Genomic DNA, 25,893 nt, shown 5'->3' on the forward strand with positions numbered 1-25,893 from the left:
AAGGCAGACACTTAACCAACTGAGCCATACAGATTCCCCCAAAATAGTGCTCAAATTTTTTTATGTAAATTTCCTTGAGGTGCCCTCAGGTGGCAAGAAACAATAGTGGGGGAAAATCGCATGTAGACAGCACCTAGTGAAATTTCAAACTCTTAAAGATGCCAAGGATCCTTGGCTAAGGATAAAGAGAGAATCCTACAAGTTTCCAGAGGGAGATAATACAGTTTCAACAGTCAGACTGGTGCCCAATTGTTCATCTTCAAAGTGTGAGCTATCTACAAAATTCTGAAGGAAATTGATTTTGAACCTAGAATTCTACACCCAGTTTATGATTCTTAAGAGTGAAAGCAAAATAATAATGCTCTTGGACACGCAGAAAAGACTGGATGTATAATTTGTGGAGCTCAGGGCAATATGAAAATGTGGAGTCCCTAATTTAAAAATACACTAAGAATTTTAGGATAGCATCAATGGCAGAAGAGTCAGAGTCATTGTGATGCAATGAGAGTAAAACTTGACCAGCCATTGCTGGCTTTGAAGATGAAAGGGGACCCAAGGCAAGGAATGCAGGCAGCTTTGAGAAGCTGGGAATGGCAAAGAAATGGATTCTCACCTAGAGCAGCTGAAGGAACACCTTGATTTTTGCCCAGTGAGATCCATTTTGGACATAGGACCTCCAGAACTGTAAGATAACAAATCTGTGGTATATTAAACCACTGACTTTATGGTAATTTGTTATAGCAGCCATAGGAAATTATTTTACCCTCAGTTAAAATGACAGACTCTCAAATAATATAAAATCAAAACCAAGATAAAACAAACACTCTTACTACAACGGGGTTTAAATTCAGTCACCTGCATTTTACAAGAGAAAAACAAAACTGAGCAAATTGTGAATCCTAATTCATTCATTCAAAAGTATGTGTTGTGCATTTATGTGTGCCAGGCAGTGAGCTAAATAAAAGTGAACAGAATGGAGGAATTCTTTGCCTTCATGACATTTACAGCTGGGGAAGGGAGCAGTTTAAAAGGCATATATTTGGGGACGCCTGGGTGGCTCAGTGGTTGAACGTCTGCCTTCAGCTCAGGAGGTGATCCTGGGGTCCTGGGATCGAGTTCCACATTGGGTTCCCTGCAGGGAGCCTGCTTCTCCCTCTGCCTGTGTCTCCTCTGCCTCTCTCTCTGTGTCTCTCATGAATAAATAAATAAATAAAATCATTTTTAAAAGGCATATATTTGGATATATGTAAATAATCACAACTCCCAGGAGGGCTGTGATACACAGCATGCTGAGATTGAAACTGTGGCTTGTGTCTGGGCACATATTGAAGAAAGGAGTGGTGGTAGGAAGTGGCCTCATTTCTCAGAAAAGGTTGAGGTGACCATGGAAGGTGCCACTTGGAGCATGTGCTTTGGGGAAAGACAGACTAATTGCCCCAGGAGCCACCCCTCCAAATCCAGCTCTGCATTCTCCTCGAGGCCACACTCATCCCAGCCAGTGGCAGAGGCAGCCCCAGCCAGTGACCAAGCCTGGGGGCACTCAGGAGCCAGGCATCCCTGCCTGACACAGGTCTCCCTCAGTGGTCACTCCCCAGCCACTGCCAGAAACTGTCCTGGAGCTGCACTCCTGTGATCTTCCTGCCTAACTTCTTTCTTCCTCCTCTCCTTTCACACAGCCCAGCCCACCCTGTCTCTTCCAGGTCTCTCCCTTCTGTGGGCATTTTCCTCAGCAAATGCCTTGCACGCCTACAGCTGTTTGACATGCTTATTATCTCACAGCTTGTGGATTGGGAACCCAGGCATGGTGTCATTGGTTCTCTGCCTTGGGATCTTTCCCAAGGCTGCCATCATGGTGGCCAGGGTGGGGCTTTCATCTGAAGGCTTGAGCGGGGATTGATCAGCTTTCCCAGCTCACATGATTACTGGGGAGAGGATTCAGTTCCATAGAGCCTGATGGGTGGAGAGCCTCGATTCTTCACTGCTTGTCAGCCAAAGCCACCCTCAGTTCTTTACCATGTAACCTCCCCAATGTGGTCCATCCTTTCATCAAACTTTATAAGCTAAGAAGGCAATCAAATCTGCTAGCAAGTCAGAAGTTATTATCTTATGTACTATAATCACAACAGTGACATCTCATCAGCTTTTCCAGGTTCTACTGGGGTTAGAAGAAGTCACATGTCTCATTCACACTCAAGGAAGGAGGTCACACAAAGGCAGTGGAGTTTGCTGGGACAACTTTGAGAGGGCTTGCCCCACGTTCATGCACAATTCAGGCTCTGTTGGATCCTGGAGACTTGGTGAAACACTTGGTCTACAAAAAGCCTTGCCTGTGCTCCCTGAAGTTGACAGAGTAAATGTGTTGCCCGAAAATATCAATACGTGGTTTCAAATGCAATCATATAGTCACTATTTGTTAAACGAACATATCAATTTGCTGCAAATGAAAGCAGTTTTGAGAAAACAGAGTCTGGCACCACTAATAGGTTGTTTTAAATTTGCATTATATAACTGATTTGACAGTTTTGTGTATTAAAAGGTCAAAATTTCAAGCCATGTGACATTAAAATAAAAAAAAAGGGGAGGGGCTTAAACATTGAGGAATAAAATTTTCCAAAGCATACCCTTGTGCTTGCCTTTCACATCTGGAGCATTGTTAGTCCTGCCCTTCACAGCCATTTACATTTGAATCACGTTTCTCTCCAAGAAACTCGAACAAATATAGCACTTCCTTTTAAATGTCCTTTACTCAGGGAGAAACATATTTTGGGATATGTACTTACTTTTCCACAACAATAGTGCCATCAATTTTAAAGCACTGTGTGCAAGGGGTAGTGGCTGCATTAGGTTAAGCCTGTCAGTTGATGACTTTTAGATGATTTTTGAGAATTGATTCATTAACACCATCGCTGTTCTGTTTTTGGCACAAGAATCAGGCCAGTGCTCACCCTGTGAAGCCACGTCGGAGGCTCAGAAAGTCAGGGATTCGTGTTCCAGCACTACCACATGAGCTGAGTGGCCCTGCAAGTCACCCTCCCTGTCTGTTTCACAGTTCTCTTGTTTGTGGAATGAGAGGTTCAGATGAAAAATCTCTTACCCATCCATTCAGGAGTCTGTCACTCCACTGTGAGCTCTCAGGGGTGACCATGATCAGGTGCTGTGGTGCTCCCCGTAGACCCTCTTCACTGGGCTGATGCAACCACTCCCGAACATTGACTGACAAAGGGGTGCAAAAAGCCTGCCCCGGATGAGCACTGGGTGTTATTCTGTATGTTGGCAAATTGAACACCAATAAAAAATAAATTTATTAAAAAAAAAAAAAACAAAGCCTGCTCCTCACCTCCATGTGGGACTGAGCCTTGTGGTACAATTCATGTTCTGAGTTCCCCGTGGGAACTGATCCTTCCTCACCTCCTTCCCTCACTCCGTCTGCTTTCCTCTCTCCTCCTGAGCACCTCCCTAAATCAAATACACAGAATTCTTGTCTCAGGTTCTAGTAGATCTAGAGATCTACTTCTAATCCAAGAAAGTTACCTGAGAGGGGAGCACTCAGGTTTGTGGGATTTCCTGAATCTGCCTGAGGGTGTATGTCATCATGAAAACGGGGAATGGTGAGATATAAAAATAGACAGGAAGCCTTTAACTAAAGCACTAGATATATTTAAATAATTATGTGGTTTTTAGTTTATAGACAATTTAGTTTATATTTGTGTTGATGATGGCACTGCTAAGTGGATCTGCTCATGCCTTGCTCAGGGTGGGTACTCAATAATTACTGAACTAAATTGAATTTCTAAAAAGGGGCCTAGAATGCTTATGAGAGGCTTGGTCATAGGACAGAAGAGTTGGGGGCAGAAAGGGGAGAAAGGAGAGAGCATAAGAAAAAGTCTGGTGGCCCTGGTCTCCAGACTGCGCCTGCTCCTGTGGCAGCATGGTAGAAATCAGGGTGGGGGAAAGCAGTCATCGAAGGGTCATCTCAGCAAGTATGCCTGGATTGCAGGTGACAACCCTTGGGAGCATTGTCAGTAGGCTCTGATCTTCCTCTTTGTCACCACCTGCCATGTTGGTAAACTTGATGGGGAAGCCAACTCCCTTCCAGTGGCTTTCCTGGGTTCAGCTACCCTTTCTTTCTCAGTGTCTGGGGGACACCTGCTGCTTTGCCCACACTCAGCCTTCTCTGTGGTTCTCAGCCCACCTGACTTTTAGTTATTTTGTGTCTCTTAATCCCCTCACCACTGAGTGCTTAGGGAAAACTTAGAGGGACTCCTTCTGGATTTTTCAGAATAAGTGATGGGAGCCACACAGGGAGTAGTAAAGATGTTGAACCAGAGAATGCAAGTCTTCTATCCTCAGCCAGTCCTGTACTGTCTCTGGGTTAGAGTTTTTCTATAGACCCTCAGCCATGGCCAGCACAGACAGCAGGGCCATGCTGAGTTGGAGGCCTCTCCTGGCTAATGTTCCCTGAGGGACCCCATGGACAGGGATCATCTTCTAAACAATGGTGACATGGGCTTGAGGGGGCAAGTCCTGGAGTTGGGGAACAGGGCCTCCCTGGTGTGGTCACTTCTTCAGAGGTGTGAAGGTTTCCAGAATGAGATTTGATGTTCCCAACTATGGCCTCCAGATCCTAAGCCAGGACACCAAGCATCTGTTAGAAATGCCCCCCCGCCAATCTCCTGAGCCCATCAGGGCTCCCTGGCTGCACCCTCAAGCAGGGTGTGAAGGTTTTCTGGGGGGGGCTTTGGGTGGGAGAGGAGAAGAAGACAAAGAAAGGAAACTAAGAAAATTGGCATTGAGTGGTGACAGCTGCATGCCACGTGCATTTTCGTGACCCATCTCATCTGACCCTCTTTTTTTTTTTTTTAAGATTTTATTTATTTATTCATAAGAAACACAGAGAGAGAGGCAGAGACAAAGGCAGAGGGAGAAGCAGGCTCCATGCACCGGGAGCCTGATGTGGGATTCGATCCCGGGTCTCCAGGATCGCGCCCTGGGCCAAAGGCAGGCGCCAAACCGCTGCGCCACCCAGGGATCCCTGACCCTCTTAATCTCAGTGAGAAATCACCTCTCAGACTCAGTTTCTTCACATATAAAATGTGCTTAAGAATTGGCTGAAGGTCTCCCAGGTCACAGTCATGCCACATCCATGGCACAAGACAGAGTCCTGGAGGCCAAATGGTTTGCAAAATGAGAAATCAGAGCTGATGGACAAATCTAGGTGTGCCTGACCTTTCCGGTGACTTTAGAGCACTGAGGAGGCCCTCAGCCAGGTGCTACAGCTGGAGGCTTTGGACAACTGGGTGAAAGAATAAGGGTACTGAACACCTTCCATTTTGAGCAAGGATTGGCACACATTTTCTGTAAAGGGCCAGACAGTATTTTTTTTTTTTCTTTTTTTGTGGGCCATCCGGTCTCTCTGCCAGAACTACTCACCCTTGCCCTTTTAAATGCAAAAGGAGTCATAGACAATATGTAAATGATGGGTGTGTCTGTATGCCAATTTACAATATTACAAAACCAGGCAGCCACTCTGTGGGCCAAAGTTTGCCAACCCCTGACTTAGAGGCACATGACAGACGCATCAGGAGGTATCTGGGTGAGACAAGAAGTGTGAATGATTAGGGTTAGCAGGGCACCTTAGTCTGTGTAAATGGCATCCTGTGGAGCCGTGCAGTGCTCAGACTTCACAATCTTATGTGATAGTCCTGAGGGTAAGATAAAAAGAAAACAAGCCTTACGATCTAGACTGTCCTACCCTGGGATTGACTAAGTGCTGGCCCCTGGACAGCATCACCCTCTCCTTGTTCGGGTGGGAGGGACAGAATGTGGAAGGACCTTGGCAAAAAAAGTGGGAGGGTCATTAAACCTGCCCAAAGGTAATGCACTCCCAGAAAATCGGGTTCTCAGCAGGTGTCAAGAGAACGCAGGATCATGTGAAGTCCTCCTTCCCAGAGTGTGAGGAAAGCAGACACTCCTGGTGACCTGATTTCCTGCAATCTGACCATCCTGCTTCGTAGCACTCGGGCAGCTCTACTTCAACCATAGAAGCAGGATGTGACCGGGTCAGCATTAGAGAAGGAAAACCCTTGTGAGGCAGAACCATCTAAGGATGGACTAGAAAGGTCTCAGTACTCATTTCCCTAGAATTCCATTCCTGGGCTGCCAAGGCAGTGGGGCACATGGCACAGTGTCAGCTGATTTAACCTTTGGCCGTTCTCAGTAGTAGCTGCTCCAACAGATCAAGAGCAGGACAAAGTACAAGAAAGGGACTGAAGCAGGTGCTGCTTTGAGCAAATCTAGCCAGGGCTGGATAAGCAAGATGGAAAACGCATTTGTCTGACAGGCTCCAGGCTGCTGGCAAAGACCATTGTGAGGAGCTCTTGCCGGCCCTAGAACAGGGCCGAAGTGACTGCCACAAACTGTACCCATGCTACTCACTGCTCCCGGCCTTTCTGTCTGACTGGGCTACCGTCTGCAAGAGAGAGACAAGGAGCTCAGGGTTAGCATGGCTCCTGCCTCCAAGAGTCCCCAGTGCAATAATTAATCATGGGCCAGCTGCATACCCCATCCACAGCCACCAATAGCAAGTCAGGGAAACCAACCTTTGAAGGGAGGAAGTACGACAGAGCAGGAAAGTGATTGAGTTTTTCCTACTGTGCTTTTTGTTGTTGCTTTTGTCTTTATGCTGATGAAAATCCAAAGGGGCCATGTCACACCACTCTCAGAGAGAGTTGGTGCAAGAGACCCTTCTTTTTCTCTAGTTAAAATAGTTTAAAATTCTATCAGCAAAGTCAGGGAGTATATAAAGAGAAAGTAGAGGGAATTGAAGTTCCATTGGAAGTACAGAAAATATGCTAAAATATAAAGTGAACATGGTGATTAAGAAGTATGGAAGACAGAGTAACTGCAACCCATATCCTAGTGGCCAATACTGAAGACAAACACACAACTAGATACAAACCAGAAATACATTTTAGGTTAAAATAAAAATTTGTAGTAATAGAAAAAGGATTAGATCTAGAAAACCAGTCAGAGCATTTTTTAAACATTTTTATTTATTTATGATAGTCACAGAGAGAGAGAGAGAGAGAGAGAGAGAGAGAGGCAGAGAGAGAAGCAGGCTCCATGCACCGGGAGCCCAACGTGGGATTCGATCCCGGGTCTCCAGGATCGCGACCTGGGCCAAAGGCAGGTGCTAAACCGCTGTGCCACCCAGGGATCCCAGTCAGAGCATTTTAAAAAGGTCTAGAACTATTCAGTGTTTGGTAGACTTCTCCAGTATAACCATCCAGGCCTAGAGATGTCTTCTTGGGAGCTTTTTAATTATGAATCCAACTTCTTTAATGGTTGAATAGTCTTATAACCATTAGAAAAATTGAATTCAGAAGCTGAAAGCTCCTGAAGAAATAAGTCTCTTCTGGTTCCAGCTCTGACACGTAGAGAGCAGAGCAGTCATTACTCCTGTCCTCAAGAGAAAGCTGAGAGAACTAGAATCTGCCTCTCTAGAATCAAAGACTCACAGCTTTTAGAGGTTTACCTGGAACAGGAGCTAATGTAAACCGAGGCAGAACAGTTTTCAAGGACAAAATAGACAAAGGAATGCTGTCCTTCGTACATAAGGGGGCTTGTACCTGTGGGCAGGGGCAGGGCACAGAGTCCAGAGAGAGCACGCACCAGTTAGACCTGAAAACGCTCCAGACAATTAAGAAAAAATGTTCAAGTTAACTCTTGATAGAAGCAAAGTGAACCACACCAATGAGGTAGGTTTACGGAATTCTTGCTAAGCTGTCTGGCACGCAGATATTCTCTGGTGGCCACACGACAGGCTTGTGTCCTATGTAGAGGCAATTTGGCAGCTGGTGTCAACAACTCTATGTGCCATGTGTCACACTCTCCCCTGGTAACTCCAATTCTAGAAAATGCCCTGAGGAAACAAACACACTTTGGGTCAAAGATCCACATACAAAAATGTTTGCCTCAGCACTACGGTGAAACACCAGAATATTCTAAATGCTGGTGAGGAGGGATGTGTAAACAATTTAGGGTATATATGCTATAATGAATGTTGAGGATCCATTAAAACTGTATTTAGAAAAAGTTCTTAATATGATAAAATGCTTATGGTGCAATACTAAGGGGGGAAAAAAGAATACAAATTTGTGTCAATCGTCTAAAAATATTTTTACGTGTACTTAAAAGCAATCAAAAGGAAATATATAAAATCTTTAGAGTTTATGTCTGCATAGTGGCTGGTAGGGTGATTAGAAAATGCAGATAAAGGTTTTTAACACTACGATTCCAATAATAAACATGCATTTTTATGTTGACTTCTAAAAATCTTTTTTGTTGACCTTAAAAACCTTTTTTGACTATAAAAGTAAATCAACTCCATGAAAGTTAATTAACTCGAACAATGTGTGGAAATAATTAAATTGATAAGAAAACTCATTGAATTTAAAAAAAAACCACTAAGACTACTCACTGTAATTATATAAATTCTACATACACAGAGAATGATTTAATGATGGGAAGAAAAGGAGAAAGAGTGGGCAGTTAGCCTGTGTAGAAACCAGTATGTGTATGATAGAGAATTTGTGGGATTCCTTTGTGAATACGTATCAGAGAGCAATACTTTGTCCATTTTTCTATTCTTCTTAAAATATTTTAAATACAGAAAAGGTGACAGACTATAACCTACTCTTAGTTTTTTTTTTTTTAACCTATTCTTAGTTTTAAAAAAACGTTAGCATTTTGCCATATTTGGATTCTTTTCTTTGTAAGGACATAAACAATTGTGGACACGTGTGAATTCCCTCCTTAAGCCTCTCCTCTCCCCCTCAAGTTCATTCTCTCCACCCACGGCCTCCTGCTCTACTGGCATCTCCTTTGTCGGTTCTCTGCTTCCCTAACATTAGAAGCTGTCAAAGTTCTGGCTGTGAGCTCCATTTATTTGTGCACCAGGCACAGGAGGGGGTGCGGGTGCAGGGGAGCAGGGAGTGCAGATGCCCAGTCTACGCAGCCCAGCCTGGCACCTTCCTGTGACCCTGACCGTGGACATCAGGAGGCACCCCACCCCCGCCAGAGGCCCTGGAAGCTTTCCCTGCTCCCGTAACTAAGTGGCCTGGAAAAGTCTTCTTTCGCAGGACAGCCTCTTCCTTGGTACCAGAGGCGACTGTGCTGCAAGCTGTGGCCCGTTCGGCTGGACAGCAGTAGGATAGGTGGCACCTCCCGATCCTCCCAAAGCTGCAGCATGTCCCCCTAGCCCTCCTTTTGTTGTCTTTTGCATGTGAAATCTGAGGAGTGGTTTTGCACATTGCTTCCTTTGGGCACTGGATGGCAAGGAAGCATGCACACGGAGGGCAGCGAGGACCTGGGGGGCACCACCTCTGAATGCTGGGTGTTTTATTCACCAGCACCTGTCCGGTTCACTTTTCATTCGTCTCCACTATACAGGAAGCTTAACTACAGAGGAAGCTCCATTCTGGGCTTGCGCCGATACCATGTCAAGTAGCCGTAGACTCAGCTCCAGTTTGGATTAGTTGCCTACAAACTGCTGTAATAAATTACCACCAACTTGTGGCCTAAAACAACACAGATTTACCATTTTATAGTTCTGGGGCTCAGAAGTCTAAAATCCAGGGGCCCCACACTCCTGGTGCATGCCCCTCCCTCCATCTTCAGAGGGCATCACTGCCATCTCCAGCTCCATCCTTCCAACTTCTCCTTCTGACCTCTGGCTCTCTTGCCTTCTAAGGATGCTTGTGATGACATTGGGCCCACCCAGAAAATCTTGGCTAATCTCCCTGGTTGCACCAGCAAAGCCCCTTTGCCAGCAAGGTACTGTATTCTCAGGTTCTGGGGCTTTGCATGTGGACATACTTGGGGAAGGGGCAAGCTTCTGCCTACCACACTGTCACCCTGGCAGTTTTCATCTGAGTCGTCGTTAAACAAATCACAGCAAGTGCAGGAGTGGAGAGATAGACAGTGTCATCAGGGAGGTGAAGGCCTTCACTGAGGAAGCAACCTTGGCCAAGCACTAGAGGCTGAGAATGACTCAACAAATGGCGTGGAAAGAGAAGGGCACTCCGCATAGAGAAAACAGCCCTTGTGAAGGCCAGTTGTCAGGACAGAGCTGGGGGAGGATGAGGGACTATTTGAAGCTTGTAGATCAGGAGGAGAGAGAGGAGGGGAGGGATGCCCAAGATGAGGCCAAATGTGAAAGCAGAGGCCAGAAGATTCAGGCCTAGGGGATGAGGTTCAAGGTCTTTTCCTTAATATCAGCAGACAGGTGCAGCTAGGGGATGGCTGACGGCCTTGTGTTTTGAAAGCTCCTCCGGCTGACTGTGTGGAGAGCTCCCCAGTGGGACATTCTGACCTGGGTCCATGCAAGGGACAGAATGATAGCCCCCAGCCATGTCTGCACCTTCATTCCTGGAACCCGTGAATACATTGTGTCCATGATGAGGAGGCATTCGGTGGCTCATCAGCTGGCCTTAAAGTAGGGAGAGTACCCTGGAGTCTCCAGGTGGCCCAATGTGACCACTAGGGGTTTTAAATATGGAAGACAGAGGAAGGAGAGTCAAAGTCACAGGGTTGCGATGGCACAGAGAACTCGAACCGACATGGCTGGCCTCAGAGATGGGAGGAGGTTTGGGTCAGGGGAAGCTCAGACTTGCCAGGACAGAGACCTCCACTTGAGCCCCAGGAAAGGAGCACAGCCTTGAGGCCACCTCGCTCTTTTCTTTTTTTTTTTTTTTTTTAATATTTATTTATTTATTTATTTATTTATTTATTTATTTATTTATTTAATTTATTTATTTATGATAGGCACACAGTGAGAGAGAGAGAAAGGCAGAGACACAGGCAGAGGGAGAAGCAGGCTCCATGCACCAGGAGCCCGACGTGGGATTCGATCCCGGGTCTCCAGGATCGCGCCCTGGGCCAAAGGCAGGCGCCAAACCACTGCGCCACCCAGGGATCCCCCACCTCGCTCTTAATTCAGAGAGACCCACTTTGGACTTCTGAGCTCCAGAACTAGAAGACTAAGTTTCTGTTGTCTCTAGCTATTGACCTGTGGTCCTTTGTATAGCAGCAGGGGAAGCTCCAGGACTCCTGAGATGTTCAGTGGGGAAGCAGGGAGTGGTAGAGGTGGGGGGTGGGATGGGAACTGTTCTTTTAGCAACCTTGATCTTGAAATTTTGGAAGTTGGACAGATGCTTTGAACAGAGTCCCCTGAGCCAATAGTGCTAATAGGAGCCTGGCCCCTGAAGACACGAGAGATGCAGGTGAATAACGTGTGGTATAGACAACAAAGAAGAGGAGGGTCGTACCACCTCATGGAAGGTGGGGGCAAGGGGCAGGGAGAGAGAGGGCAAAGATACACACACCTGCCCAGGGCTCCAGTGCCTGGAGCTCATGGAGTCTTTGCGCCCCATTTGATAAAGAAGGAATCAGAGGCTTAGAGTCAGAAATAAGGTAGCGTGCTCAGGCCACACACCTGGAAATGGTAAGGTGAGTGTTCCAGCCCTTCTTGGTTTAGAGAAACCAATCAAGCCCCGCGGAGAACTTCAGCCCCACATATGGCATCGGAGCATTCCAGCTTGTGTGGCTTGCTGCCTCTGGTGAGAGTGCCTTGCATCTGCCTGGCTCAAGGTCACAGGCTGCACTTGGTACCTGAGCCAGCCAGGGGTATAAAGACCTCGTTTTGGGGGCCAGATGTGGACACTGCCAGCCCATCTTTGCCTTTTGCACAACCAGAATGCGTCTCTGGGCAGTGAAGACAGAAGGAGGCTGTGGTTAGGGCTGAGGGAGTTCAGCCTTGTATTCTAGGTAAAGTTTTCTCCATGCAGAAAAACGAAGCAGGAGCCTCCCCATCTTTTATTGCTGCTTTTGTTTTTTGTTTTCTCTCTTCTGAAGGTGAAGCGCGGGTGTTTGCATGTGTGTCTTGATAAGAGAGAGGCCGAGCTCTTGGCGGTGATCGCGGACTCCTGGGGAAGCAGGATCCTCCTGCTCCCGCTGAGTCATGCTCAGGTTCACCTCCAGCCTCTGGCTGGCTGTCCATCTTCCCTTCCTGACCTGCCAGCCCCCAACTACATGCAGATCACATACGAATCCAGTGCTGGGACCGGGGGCACCAAATTATCACCTGATTCGCGGTCCAAGAGGGAAACAGACATTATCCGCTGAAAGGGCAGAGCCCATTTTTCCCTGCCCAGCACTCCCCACTCCTGGCTCTGGTCCCCACTGCCCGGGAAGGAAGAGGACCCTCGACACACACAGCAACTTGTGAGAATGGAAGGGGGCTGGGGGCTCAGACAGCCAAGAGTGGAGCCTCAGAGAGCTACAAAAAAGCATGTGGGTAGCAGCCCAGATTGTTTTTCTCCATTGATCCCTGAATGCTTTACCAGAAATTCCACCTCTAAATATGCAGGGATTTAGGGTTTCGGCTCCACATGTAAGGAGCTTGGAAGTCACCATTTCATCTGACAAGTGAAAAGCTATAGGCATGGAGATCCTCATCTCTTCTTGGATCCATAAAAGAGAGGAGGACACAGATGAACCCCTGTCCCCAAGCCTGGGGAGACGGGTGAATATGAGGAATCCTGGCTTACCTGAGTGGAGACTTGGGAGTGGAAGCTCAGGGGGAGCAAGTACCTGGCTGGTAACCCACCAACTGATGGAGCTCAGTGTGCATAACTCAAAGCTCACCCCGGGAAGACCCAAGGAAACAGAGACCCCTACAGTATTGTGAGGCTTACCTCCAGAGGCTCCACTGGATTCCCACCATAAATTTAGGGAAAAATCTCAGGCTGCTAATGGGGAGGGGAAAAGAACCATCTTGCAGTGCACCCAGCAGTCTCTTTTCCTTAGGGCCTGCTCTCAGGGGAAACCAGTTAACCAAAGCCTAACCTGATCTGGGGGAAGGTAAATTCACAACTGCAGCCTGCTCTGTCCTCTGTTCCATCCAAGGTGTTGGTCGTGCAGAAACTGAGAAACTCTCATGATGTTCCTGTGAAGCCTACATGCAGGACGACAGGTAGCTTCCTTTCCCCGACACCTCATCAGCACATCCCCGAAGGCCCATTTCCAGTTCCTCTCATCCGCATCTCCTCTCTGGCCTGAAGGAAAAAGTCCAAGGCACACCAAAAGAGAAAGCCACAATTTGCAAAGACAGAGCCAGCGTCAGAAGCAGACCCGGCGGGGCTGTTGGAACCATAGGCCAGAAATTTAAAACAACCAGGATTTGTATGCTGAGGGCTCCAGGGAATCCAGTAGACAGCACACAAGAGCAGGTGGACAATGTAAGCGGGGATGGAAGTCCTAAGAAGGAACCAAGAAAAGCCACAATTGCTGGAGATGGAATACTAACAGAAATAGAAACTGCTTTGCGGGCTTCTGAGTAGACTGGGCACAGCTCTGGAAAGATCTCTGGGCTGGAGGTTATATCAATAGATTCCTTGAAAACTGAAAAGGAGAACAAGAATTAGAAAAAAAAAAAAAAGAACAGAATATCCAAGGGCTGTAGGATTGCATAACATAGTGGGAAGAAAGAAAAGCTTTTTCTTTGTTATAAACTGAGCTCCACACCAAGTGTGGAACCCAATGGGGGAGGGGGGAGCTTGAACTCATGACCCTGAGATTAAGACCTGAGCTGAAATCGGAAGTTGGATGCTTAACTGACTGAGCCACCAAGGTGCCCCCAAAACTTTTATTTTTCTTATTTTTAATTGATCTAACAGATACATTTGCTCAAAACAATTCCAACGGTGTATTTGACAGCATATGCTCATGTACATATCTGCTTATGTATAAGAGAAATGAGTGCCAGCAAGGGGAAGCAGTGGAGGAGGAAACCAGATGATGATTGCCATAAGGTCCTCACACTGCCTGTGAAGTGGTATAGTATTATTTGAAAATGAACTTGGATTAGCTGCAAATGTATATTGCAAACTCTAGGGCAACAACCAAAAAAGGTAAGAAAGGAAGTATTGCTGATACGATAACAAAGAAGGGAAAATAGAATAACAAAATGCTCAATTAAAACCACAAAAGGCAGGGACCTGGGTGGCTCAGTGGTTGGTCATCTGCTTTCAGCTCAGGGCATGATACCAGGTCCTGGGATCAAGTCCTGCATCTGGCTCCCTGCAGGGAGCCTGCTTCTCCCTCTGCCTGTCTTTCATGAATAAATAAATACAATCTTTAATTTAAAAAAACCCACAAAAGGCTGAAAAAGAATGGAAGGCAAAAATAAGAATATAGAACAAGAGCAAGAAATAGAAAATAGTAATGAATATGATGGATATTAATCTGACTATATAAAAAATCACTTTGAACATCAGTGCAAGAGTTTAAAGTTAGAAATTGTCAGCGTGGATCAAAAAACTAGACCCAAATACATGTTGCTCACAAGAAACCCACGTTAGATATAAAGACATGTACAGATTAAGAGTAAATGGATGGAGAAAACCAAACCATGCTCACATGTATCAAGGAGGCCAGAGGGGTTGTGTATTAATTTCAGACAGAGCAGAATTCCAAGCAAGGGAAGTTACTGGGGATAAGGAAAGGCCTCACATAATGATAAAGGGGTCAATTTTCCAAGAAGACATGCTAATCCTTAATGTGTGTGAGCCTAATAACAGAGCATTCAACTATGCAATGCAAAAACTAATTGAACTTAAGTGAACGTGAACCTCCTTAAAAAAAGGGGGGGGGGGGCAACCTGGGTGGCTCAGCGGTTTAGCGCCGCCTTCAGCCCAGGATGTGATCCTGGAAACCCGGGATCCGGATCGAGTCCCATGACGGGCTCCCGGCATGGAGCCTGCTTCTCTTCTCCCTCTGCCTATGTCTCTGCCTCTCTCTCTCAATCAGTGTCTCATGAATAAATAAATAAATAGTTTAAAAAATAAATAAAATAAATCTTTAAAAAAATTCTTAAAAATTGAGGTCAGAAACTTTCCTGGTGCAGGTGTTTTTACTGAGAAGTCCGAAAGGATGAGGGAAGGGAAAGAGGGACAGAGGGACGGAGGCCTGTGTCTCCCCAGGCCAGCCTAGCAGCTGCTTCCTCAGGCTTCCCAGCTCTGCGCCTATGTGTGCTGCTCGGCCAGTGAGCGGCCAAAGCTCTGACCCGTAACCTTTGCTGATTTCTGTGTTGCCAACGTCAGCCGAGGCTGACAGCAGATTACCAGTTTCATTACTGGATCAGAGCAGGCAGGACATGGGCAGCGGCTCAGCATCACGTCGTACTTCCACCATACAGGGAGCAATCGACGCCAGTAACCCCAACAGCACGCAGAAGAGTAAGCTGTGGCCAAATAATTAGGAAGTGACACATCTGAGTATTATCTTTGTTTTTATCATTTAATTATAAATTTATATGATTTAATTTGATAATGGTTGTGTTTACCAACCAGCTCAGGAAGTTCCTGAACTTTCAATAAGCAGTTCTCACAGACCATTGAAGAGCCGATTCCTGCACATGCCACACAGACAGCCATTTAGCAACTCGAAGTCACTTCGTAGCCACCGTCCCAGATGCCACTAGGGGTGAGTCTGCGTGGCTTCCCTCCCCCGCCCCATGACTCTCCTTTGCAATCTCTCTGGAGGTGACATCAGATGAACAGTCACTACTTGGAGGGAATGAGCAGAGTGTAGTGGAAAAAGCACCGGCTTCTGAGTCAGAGTAGGATCTTCAGGTTTTTCAGGATTTCGGGTGAATTAATCACTCTAAGTCTCAGGCACTTCTTCTCTAAAATGGAGATAATAATGGTTACTCCACAGGGTTATTATGGCTTTTGAGAGGGATAACTAACTATATCTCAGGATCCATTCTCCCCCTTTGACAGAGTAGTGGGATTTTTAGGGGGATGCATACCTGACTGGATGAAAGACTACATTTCCCAGCCTCTGCTGGAGCTAGATAAATACATTCTGATGAATGGGATAAAAGGGAAAGTCATGTGTGCCATATCTGTACTCCTAAAGGACGGTGGCTCCCACTCCATGTTCCTTCCTCTTGCTGGCTGGAATGCTGGGGGGGATGGTGGCAGGGAAGTGGCTATGTAGACCATGACAGAAAGCTTATGTGGTAGTGGCCCAGCACCCAGGTAGAAGCAGCCTTGGCCAACAACACTGGGTCTCCTTAGCAGCCCAGGCCCACCTCTTCAGCCTGTTATGAGTGATAGACATGGTGTTTAAGCCTCTATTATCTTGAGTCTTTAAGACTTTTTTATTGTGACTAAATATATAGAACATATAATTTACCATTTTAAGCATTTAAAGTGTATAAAGTTCAGTGGCATTAAGTACGTTCTCATTGTTGTGCAAGTATCACCATTATCCATTTCCAGAACTTTTCATCATTCCAAACAGAAACTCGGTACCCATTAAACACGAACTCCTCACTTCCCCCAACCCCCTGCTCCTGAGAACCACAGTTTCACTTTCTGTCGATGAATTTGACTATTCTAGGTCTTCATACAAGCGGCATCATACAATCATATAATGTTTGTCCTTTTCTGTCTGGCTTACTTCACTTAGCATAGTTTTCAGGGCTCACTGTGTTGTAGCATGTGTCAGAACTTCATTCCTTTTTAAGGCTGAATAGTAGATACATCATAGACACATACCACATTTTATTTGTCCATTCACTGGTTGATGGACCCTTGGCCTGTTCCTACCTCTGTGCTATTGTGAACAATGCTGCTATGAACATTGGCGTACCTGTTATTTTGGGTCTTTTTGTTAAAGCAGTAGAGTCAACATACTAGCTGATACCAGTCTTAACTAATGTACACAAAGTGTTGTCACAGTGACTGGGTTTATGCCCTCTCCCTATACACTCTTCTTCAGGGGAGTAGGTGAGACGTTGCGATGAAGGAGTTTAGGGTAAAACCAGGACAGTGCCATGTACCCTCGCAGGAGCTAATGATTAGTGAGCTGTTTGTGAGAATCTTGGTGCAGATTAGCCACGGTGTGGTTGCCAATTACCACGGTAATTTGGCAAACAATATAAATCAGGGTTTGGGGGGTTCTGAGAGAGCTGGTTGTTAAACATTTACCAGCACCCAACTGGGAAACCCTTTCGTACTGGTCCAATCTTTACCGCCCATAAGACTTTGTTCTAACTCCTCAAGCGGGGAGGGTTGTGAAAACATTACCTCTGTTGCTTGCAGAAGTGGTTTGTTGTGCGTGAAGTTTACGAAGTAGACATTTCTCTGTGCGTGCATGTGTGTATGTATGTATGTATTTATGTTCCCTTTCTGAAACCTGCCTACGGTAATAGTGGAGAGGGTACGGGCTAGACACGTCCAAGTGCCTGGTCTCCGAGCCCTAGTCCCTGCTGTGGCACACCCCGAGGCTCTATGTGAACAGTGCTCCTAAGAGTGGGGAGCCTCCAGCAGCCAGGGGTTCCTGAACAACAGAAGTGAGTAGAAGCCCTAGTTGGCCTGTGGTAGACAGCACGAGCAAGGAATGCACCTTTGTTGCAGTAAGCCACGGAGACGTTGGGGTTGCTCATTCTGCATCATAATCCAGCTTCCTCTGACCTGTCTAGTAGGTAGCTGCATATATAAGGACAGCGCCATGGGCTACCTACAGATAGCATTTAAATCTAGGGGATTAGGGACGCCGGGTGGCTCAGCGGTTGGGCGTCTGCCTTCAGCTCAGGGCGTGATCCCAGTTGGGGATTAAGTCCCACATCCGGCTCCCTGCAGGGAGCCTCCTTTTCTCTCTGCCTCTCTTTCTTTCTCTCATGAATAAATAAATAAAGTCTTTTTAAAAAAGAAATCTTTCCATTTAAATAAATAGATAGATAAATAAAAATAAATAAATAAATAAATAAATAAATAAATCTAGGGGATTAGCATCCTGCCCAGCCCCCAGCATAAAGCCCCAGGATGCTGTGAAGACACAGATGTTGTGGGGGAGGTCACAGAGGTTGGGGGAGAGACAGGGCCCCTCAGAACACCGCTCCTGATGCCGTGACTGTGTCCCTCTGTCAGGCACTGATTATTTGTACCCTTCTCCTGCTTCTCTCCCCTCCCCCCCCACCAATCTGACTCCTATGCTATGCCTCACCTGGCTCAGGATCCCTGGCGGATGGGGAGGAGCTGTCTGGAGCCTGGACCAGCAGACACCATTAAGCCCTAGCAGACCATGATGGACAAGACACACAAACGCATGTTCCAGAGCAGCAGGGGGACCAGATAAAGGACCTGCTGGTCATCTAGGCTCATGTTCGCTGCAGGGAGTTTTTCAGAATGCAACTCTGCTGTTTGTGAAGGGGAGGGACCCTCTTGAGAGTCAGACGTCAGAGGCTGACCTGAGTTGCCAAATTGGGGATGTCACCCCAGGAAGGGACATGGATGTGTTTGAGCCTGGGCAATCACATCCCTGAGTTATTCGGTCACAAGAGGAGAGATAGCTCAAAGTACAGGGGAGAGGAAAGGAACTAGGATTTTTCGGGGTGCTCTATGTGATTTATTTGAACTAGAAGACAATGTGTGAAGTGCTTTTACATCATCCCTTCTAAACTCACAGTCCTTTCTGGTAGCTGTTAAAGAAGCTGGTGTATCCACCTGGGTCCATGGGACTAGCTGTCTCTCTTTATTATCCACAACAAGCCATTGTATTTGTCCAGCCAGGAAATGTGAAGAATTCACCTAGAAATAAATAGAATGCTCCATGCTCTGCCCATTTTAATCAGTTATAGGTAAACATTGGAAACTCCATGCAATAAACCAATATTTCTAAAAATGGCAGAGAAGTCAGTACTGAATGTAGTAAATTGGCTTTCTTCTTCCAGAAAAACTATACAAAGCTTCTTTGTTATCTTGGGTGATGCTGACTATCAGCGACTTGGAGTAACTGACTCAGAGCAAGGATTCAGACTAATGTGGCCACTAACAAGCCTGTGTTCTTTCCTCCACGAGGCTCACAGACTCACAGCTACAGGGCCCTGGCAAGCAAAACAGTGGCTGGAGCAGCTCAGGGATGGGTTGAGGGTCTGTATGAGCAAACCAGCTCAGGGGCATCCCTTGCCTTAGATAGAGGGAGCCCTAGGAGCCAGGAGGGCTGCACAGCTTTATAGGAATGGAGGCCCAATTTTCTCACACCCTTTGGCTCCTCAAATAAGCGAGAAATAGGGAATTTGAATGAAGTGCCCTATTTTTAAAATATTACTACTTGAAACACTCTGCTGGCCAAACAGGACACTTTTGTGGCTCAGCTCCTAGCCGTGAGTTGCAGTTTCTCAGGTGTCCTGGTTGGGAGAAGGTTCAGCTGTGTACAATAGGGACCTGCCTACGGGAGCCTAAGCAAGCAGGGATTTGCTTTCTCGCTCAACAAGAGGTCTCAGGAGGTAGTACAGGGCTGATGTGGCAGTCCACAATGCTGGGTCAGAGACCCAGGCTTGTTCCATCTTTCTGCTCCATCCTCTAGAGTCAGTGACATTCACCCTTACACTCCCAGGATGGCAGCAGCACTCCCATGCATCACTTCCTGTTCCAGCCAGGAGGAAGGGCAAAATGGGAAAGGTGTAAGCTCCTGGGTCTGTCCTTTTAGGGAGCAATAGTTTTCCTGGGAGCTCTATCTCATACATTTTAACTTATACCCCATTGGCTAGAATTGGTCCAGACCATCCTTAGCTGCAAGGGAGTCTGAAAAGGGGAGTATTTTTTTAAAGATTCATTTATTTATTTTAGAGAGAATGAATGAAGGAAGGGGCTGAGGTTGAGGGAGAAAGAGAATCCTCAAGCAGACACCCCATTGAGTGTGTAGCCAGATGGACGTGGGGCTCCATCCCAGAACCCGGAGATCATGACCTGAGCTGAAACTGAAAGTCAGCTAGCTGCTTAACTGACTGAGCCACCTAGGTGCCCCCAAAAGGCAGTTTTTAACTGAACACATTGCTAACCAGGGTGAAATTTGCACTTTATTAGGAAGTAACAAAAGGAAAAAGGATATTATGTAGCAATGTCTTACTCACTGTGATGATTTTCTGAGTGACAATTGCCTGACTGGCCCCTGCTGGTAGCAGCAAAGGAGGTGAAATAGCCCTGTTGGTAACAATTTTACAGTGCTTTCCACCACTGGGTTTCTGGCATTGGGGTTATATAATTTAGGTGGTTGTTTTTGTTGCCCAAATCTTCCAGCTTCATAATCACAATAAAGGCCCCTCTGGAACCAGCCAGATCCCTGATAAAACTCATCCACATGGCAAATTCTATCCCTTCAAGTTGCCTCCTTTTATCTCTTAAAATAATCTGACATCAGTTTTTGCCCTTTTGGTTCTTTTGTGCCATTCATTGATAGACTTTGTTTTTCCTAAGGATATCTCCCTATTATTATATATTTAGCTATAATTTCTCTACATTCTTTAGAAAATATTACATCAGTTGCCACTGAAGTTAGTTTTCCAAACTACAGGTAATAGTGTGTATCTATCAGGATAGGCTATGGTAACAACAATCCCGATCTCAGAATCTTAAAACAACAGAGATTATGTTCACATGTCTGTTGTGAGTCATTATGGATATGGAAAGGGTCTACTCACAGTTGTTCAGGGATCAAAGTTTAATGGAAGTGTTCTTATCTTGAACCTTGCTAGTCATCACACCACAGGGAAAACGGTTTTAGAGGACCTTGCATTGGCAAACGAAATAGTCAATGTGTGTCAGCAAGCCAAGATGAGGGGTCTGTCTGGTTGAAGTTTACTTGTTACTCTTGCTGCAAATTTCCACCACTGAGGCACATCTGTTGTGGCAGTTGCTCTTGAAAAAAGCCATTGCCTCTCTGAAAGGTTTTTGCATCTGTGTTGACATGAGCAAAGAGGAACCCAGAATCTGGCTTTAGCTCTACAGAGTAGAATTTCCCCCAACTAAAATAAGGAATGTTCTAGACTATTCTCTTCCTTTGGTCTATCTCGAATGTCCTCTTACCCCAATAATCCCTAGATCATCTCACTCAGGAGCCACCTCAAAACCTCTCCACGAAGTTCTCTAGTGAGGTGGGAGGTACAGTGGGGAGGGAGGGAGGCATGTGTTGGGAGACAGTTGGAGGGCCAGGGGGCGTTCATTGAGGGCATTGAGATCCATGGACCTCAGCATTTCCAGGAGACACTGGATAAGTGAGGTTTCAGTGACAGCCACAGGACACATTCCTTTCTTTCTATGTGAGATTATATTAACAATGACGGTATTTTGTTTTCCCTATTCTAGGATGAGTTCACAAATATGGTGAGACAGGGAATAAGCTCTCCTCCCCACTCTAGCCTCCACCCCAGCTTGAGGTTTTGCATCCCTGCCACTTGAAGGTAAGAATGTGTGAACTGCAAGTACCATAGCCAAGTGTCTCTCCCTTCTCTTGGTGAGTGGGAGGAGCTGCAGGAGATGTTAATTCGCACACATCAAAGATGCATACTTGCATTTGGCTGTGGAAAGAGAACAATGGAATGCACAGAGCTGTAGGCTAATCAATTAACTTAGAGTCTTTGCAGAGGTTTGAAAGAAAAAAAAAATTAGCAGGCTAAGGAAAGCCTTCTTAGCTTCCAAAACTCTAATGACTTTCTCCACCATAATTATGCTGGGCGTGTTGTCAGAGGAGGATGCACCAGAGTCCGCAAGACTCCCAGGGTGGGAGTGTTAAAGCTCCAGGTGGTTCACAGGTGGAGGCTTTCCAAGCCTGGCACTGGCACTGGTGAGAGTCCTAGTTTAGGTCTTCCATCTTTCTATTTAGAAGTTTACTGTTATGCTGTTGTCATTGTATTTGGTGAGGTGGTGCTCTCTCTCTCTCTTTTTTTAAATAGATTTTATTTATTTATTTGAAAGAGAGCATGATTGGGGGAGGAGCAAAGGTGGAGGGAGAGGGAGAAGCAGAGTCCCCTCTGAGCATGAAGCCTGATGCAGGACTCAACCCCAGGACCCTGGGATCATGATCTGAGCCAAAGTCAGATGCTTACCTGAGTGAGCCACCAAGATGGTGCTCTTTCTGAGGCAGTTTACCCAATGGATAGTTGAACCTGAATTTGAACTGAGGCTCTCACTTTCACAGCCAAGCGATATTCCAGGTCTGGTTCTCCAGAAGCAGAGCCCTAGATGCAGCTTTATGTGCAAGTGCTTCATTGAGAAATGCTCCCAGAAGAGTCAGTAGAGACCAGGGAAGCGGGATCAAGCAGGGGTGAAATGTGCATCATCAAACGACATCCCTTGGAGGAGGGCTTCCACTTGGCTAAGTTCTGAGAGCTCTGGGGTCAATATAGGTCACACCTCAGAGCTCCCTATCAGAGACAAGGCAGCAGAACATTTATACTCCTGCACTTAACAGTGCCAGATTAAGTGTTCCCCCAGGAGAACTAAATTCCCAGGCACCAGAGGCATTCCTGCAGACGGGCAAAGTGGACTCTAGAGAGTCCAAGGGCGTGGGCCCCATAAAGTGACACAGGGGCTGGTTATCACAGTGAAGGCACATGGGAGTTGGTGTCACATAGTTGATGGGCATGGATTGTGCCTATTGCAAGTGACCTCAAGTAATCCACTCAGGTCTGTGGGACCCACCCGGAAAATGGAAACAGCAATGTGTCTTCTTCACAAGATTGACATAAGATTAAATGGTACATAAATGTAAAGCACCTAGACCATTGCTTGGATATGGTAAACACTCAGTGAATAATATTACAATTATGCTGAATAATGGCACAAACCTAAATTCTAGGTCTTTGGCCTATTAAGTTGACCCTAAAATGGGGATGGCAGGTGTGAGCTTCCTTCCTTTTCCTGTCCTCACATTAGATGTGTTAATCAAAGGTGGTAGGCCTCCCTCAAGCCAGCATGTTGCCTCCATATCCCTGTCAGGGCTGGAATCCTAGCGTTCTTTATCAACCTACCGAGCTGGGTGCAAGATGAAACCATCTGCTGGCTCTGAAGTGGAAGGGTGCCTGTCCTGAAGGAGATGGGTGTAAAGAGGAGAACAAAGCCTCATTGCTTCTGCCTCGTGTGGCCCCTCCAAGTGCAAACAAAGCTCGAGGCCATCACCTGTTCTCCATCCCACACCAGCCTCCAGTCAGTCCAGGCATCTGTCTGCCGCCCAATAGCAACCAGCTCACACCTTGGCCATTCTCCATCCCCAACAGCAGGCATTGAAATTCTGCACTTTCTCAACCCTGAAAGATATTTTTACAATGAACAAAGCCAGTGTGGGCTGGGATCATGTCTTAGTGAACACTGTGAGATGACAAGGGTATGGTCTCTGCCCATCTAGAAGGTGTGCTGACCAAAGATGTCACTCCTGTGCCTTGGAGGACGGTCAATAAGTGGTGCTCAGGGAGTTCCCAGGGCCTATCAGATTTCTGGTTCTTCACAAGAATCCTGCCTTTCAGTGGCAGCCAGGTGAGGAGGAACCACGCTGCTGCTGTGTGATATTGTACGGAATGATGAAATTTGCTGTGGACTAAAGGCCAATGTAAGATGTAAGGTGATGTCTTGGAGAAGGATCTGCTTCACTTCTTTCAAAAATGGGAAGTGTTTTTGAACTTACTCTGTTTGTTTTCCATTCCTTTGTGTAAGATAGTTTAGTGATGGTGAAATCTATTGCTATAGTCCTTGGGTTACCCAATTGTGGGGTAGAGATGCTGGGCTTGACTGTTTTAGAGCCCAGAGAGGAATAGATATTACTGGAAATTGTGGACTCTGAGAACAGTGGGTAGCAGAATCCCATCACCCCAACCTGTACTCACTTGGCCGCGACTTTGGGTGTCCCATACTGGCAAGTGGCAAGCATGTATGTGTTTGTGCCTTTAGATCTTGGTAGATGGAAGATCCTTTATAAGTGTTGTATGGGAAAAGGGGATGTGAGCCCATGGTGGGCAAAGGACTGGACACAATGGGCAGGTTTCCTGGCGCCTCAACTGCCTTGGCCAATTCTAAAGAAACTACCCTGCCCCATTGAACAAAATGGATCCATCAGCTTTTACCTCTCAAGAATTTGAGCCAAGAGACACAGACTTGGTCACTGGTGTGGCTGGCATGTAGTTGGGCTGGTACAGCCCTGTTACAAGGCCTGACCAAGGTGAGCCAGCCTGGCAGGAGGGCGAGGGAAAGAGGAGAAGATGAGAGCACCAGCTGGCTCTTCAGTGCCTTTTCCTCCCTGGCCCTACTACTTATGTTCTTGCTTTCTCCTGGTGGCTCTTCCCCTCCCATCAACTTCCCCTCTCTGCCTCCAGAGAAGGCTTCTGCTGCTGCTGACCCCTGACTCTGGCTCTGGGGCAAAGCCCCCGGGCAGCCTAACCTTCCCAGCTTTGTCCATCTGGTCCCCTACAGGCATTTCCAGAAGTACTTCAAGCTATTGGCCACAGAATATATTCATCCTCGCCTTCCCTGTCATGACTGTCCAGGCTCTGGCTCAGAGCAGGAGCTCCATGGCTGATGAACCGACCTCATGACTCTCAAGCCACATATTCTTCTGTAAATCAGCTGCTACCTGACCAAGGCCCAGAACAGTCACTGTCTGAGTCATCTTGAGCAATCTTGTATTAACAGTGAACTACAGAGGTGCAGAAGAATTTAATCCATAGTTGGATGTGAACTCCAGCCTCTGGTATGTATGATGACATGTGCCATCTTTTAAAGCTTATAGAACCCCCTATTGTGCTTAAACACAAACACAAAGCATTAGGATTAGCATTCATAACAGATATGCCCACTTGGGTGCGAAAGAAGTGACTTAGTGACCATTAGAATCAGAACTCTCTGGTGAGGTGTGAGGACCAGTAGCCTCAGATCACCTGGGAGCAAGGTAGAAAAGCATGTTCTTGGGCCTCCCCAGACGCACTGGATCACATCTGCACCCCTCTCCCCATCCTGTATCATTTGGAAATACATTCAGTTTCATCAACAGAAGATTTCTATGATATTTTTTGGCATTGAAAGTTGGCTTTGGTAAGCTTACATGTTAACGATGGAAGGATGACAGTTCAGAACATGGGCCTGACTTTAGATCTTGCTGCATTATCCAGATGGCCTTCTAACTTCCCCAAGACTCAACTTCCTCATCTGCGAAATGGGAATAAAAAGAGTGATTTACTCGAGAAACCTGCTGTGGACATTAATTGAAAATATGCATGTAGAAATCTTGGGACTGAGTCCTTCCTACATGTAAGCTATTATTATCTTTGCATCACCAAAATAACAACCATTTATTAGGTGTTTACTGTGTGTTAAATACTGGGCCAAGCACTTCATACCACACTTGGAGATATCATCATCTTACCAAAGAGGAGACCGAAGGTCAGAGTGGGTCAAGACCGTGGGTTGAGATCTGGCTCCCCAAGGCTAGCAGGGCTTTTTCTAAGCCATGTTACATCCTGAGAGTTGGGGCGGAATTTTGACATGCCAGGTAAGGAGGGAATATAATTTCTGTGTATTAGGATATTAGCATCATGTCACACAGAGTAACCCCAGAATTGCTTGTGCAATTTAATTTGCCTTTGCCATGACTCGCCTTTGCCAGTGTATATTTATCTTATAGCTTTATTGCTTTATATTTAATCCACCCATGTGAAGTGCCTTGAATAGTGCAGTGCCTGGCACTTTGTAAGTATTCAATAGTATGCAATAAATAATGGCCACTATTTGGAGGAGTTTGTATAATCTTTCTACCAATCCATTTTCAGTCTCAAGCATTCCAAATACCTTCTCTCAGTCTATGGTTTATCTTTCCATTTCTTATATGGTGTATATTGCATGAAAGGCCTTAAATTCAAGTATTGCCAGATTTAGAGTCTTTTTCATTAAGGCTTGTGCTTTGCATAAGAATTTTATTTTTTGCTCCATGGTCATGAAGATCCTCTCCTATGTTACCATCTTATGGTTTAAAATTTTGCTCTTCTAATTTAAGTCATTT

At 46.1% G+C, this 25,893-nt stretch overlaps 1 long non-coding RNA gene across 4 annotated transcripts; it reads left to right on the forward strand.

Moving 5' to 3' along the window:
* On the forward strand, nucleotides 1-25,643 carry LOC144294200 (uncharacterized). Of its 4 annotated transcripts, none has more exons than XR_013361655.1 (5): nucleotides 1-684; nucleotides 15,411-15,543; nucleotides 18,085-18,233; nucleotides 21,216-21,310; nucleotides 24,312-25,643. It is a non-coding gene; the product is annotated as an uncharacterized LOC144294200 (long non-coding RNA). The 4 variants fall into 4 exon arrangements; XR_013361654.1 differs by lacking the exon at nucleotides 18,085-18,233 and having other exon boundaries at nucleotides 33-684; nucleotides 24,312-24,588; nucleotides 24,817-25,638; XR_013361656.1 differs by lacking the exon at nucleotides 18,085-18,233 and having other exon boundaries at nucleotides 35-684; nucleotides 24,312-24,588; nucleotides 25,007-25,635.
* The last annotated feature ends 250 nt before the right edge of the window (nucleotides 25,644-25,893 follow it).

This window comes from Canis aureus, chromosome 22 (assembly GCF_053574225.1).
Source record: "Canis aureus isolate CA01 chromosome 22, VMU_Caureus_v.1.0, whole genome shotgun sequence".
Lineage (NCBI taxonomy): Eukaryota > Metazoa > Chordata > Mammalia > Carnivora > Canidae > Canis > Canis aureus.